Genomic DNA, 886 nt, shown 5'->3' with positions numbered 1-886 from the left:
TATTCGCTTATTCCAGAAAAACTTTAGAAAACTGTAAGAGGTTTAAAGTTTGATCATTTTCCCCTCCATCAGAGAACAGGGTGTGGAAGCTGGCATTTTGTACAAGGTGACAACATTACAATGTTAAAACATTCAACGATGGAAGTTTTAATAAAGTTTTGTGAAATGTTGGATAAACATACTGTTGGTTTAGTTCATGTGAACAATAAACATTTTTGAAATTGGAATAAAATTGACGCAATTGAAAAGTGAAAATCAAACAGAAAGGATCATCTGCATACTTCTTTCAGCGATTCATTGCTTCGATTGCCTTGGAAAAGAAGCTATCCTGTTAGTTAAACAATTTTTCAACAGCTGATAAGACATCATCACTATGATATTGGTTCCAAAGCGAGGATTTTTTTATATATATGTAGGGGATATAGATAATAAGATGAGGTCAAATCACTAAAGTAGGGAGGGTGGCTTAGCAGTCCAAAGCCAATCACACACAGCAGCCATCGAAACCAATTACTTGTGCACTGGAGTATTTGTTTCGATGAAATAAAAACATACTCGACAGTTTTCCTTGCGTTCGGCCTTGATAGCCTTTCGCAACTGCCTTAGAAAGGTGGCACAGTACAGCACTCTTCATTGATGGTGAGAGCCTTTTGAAAGTAGTCAATAAACACGATGCTTTTTGCAATCCAAAATACTGAGTCCATCACCTTCCCTGCAGATTAAACGATCTTGATGACCTTCTTTAGAGTAAGTGTTGAGGAGTGTCTCCACTGTTAGATTATCTCTTATTCTCTAACTCAAAATGATAAACCCAACACATTTAAGGAAACTGGATTTGCCTCAAGCAATGTCAGATATTATCGAAATGTGATCAGCCTGGTGCCCT

Source organism: Octopus bimaculoides, chromosome 5 (assembly GCF_001194135.2).
Source record: "Octopus bimaculoides isolate UCB-OBI-ISO-001 chromosome 5, ASM119413v2, whole genome shotgun sequence".
Taxonomy (NCBI): domain Eukaryota; kingdom Metazoa; phylum Mollusca; class Cephalopoda; order Octopoda; family Octopodidae; genus Octopus; species Octopus bimaculoides.
The sequence above is the reverse complement of the archived record's forward strand: the minus strand, read 5'-3'. Positions refer to the sequence as shown.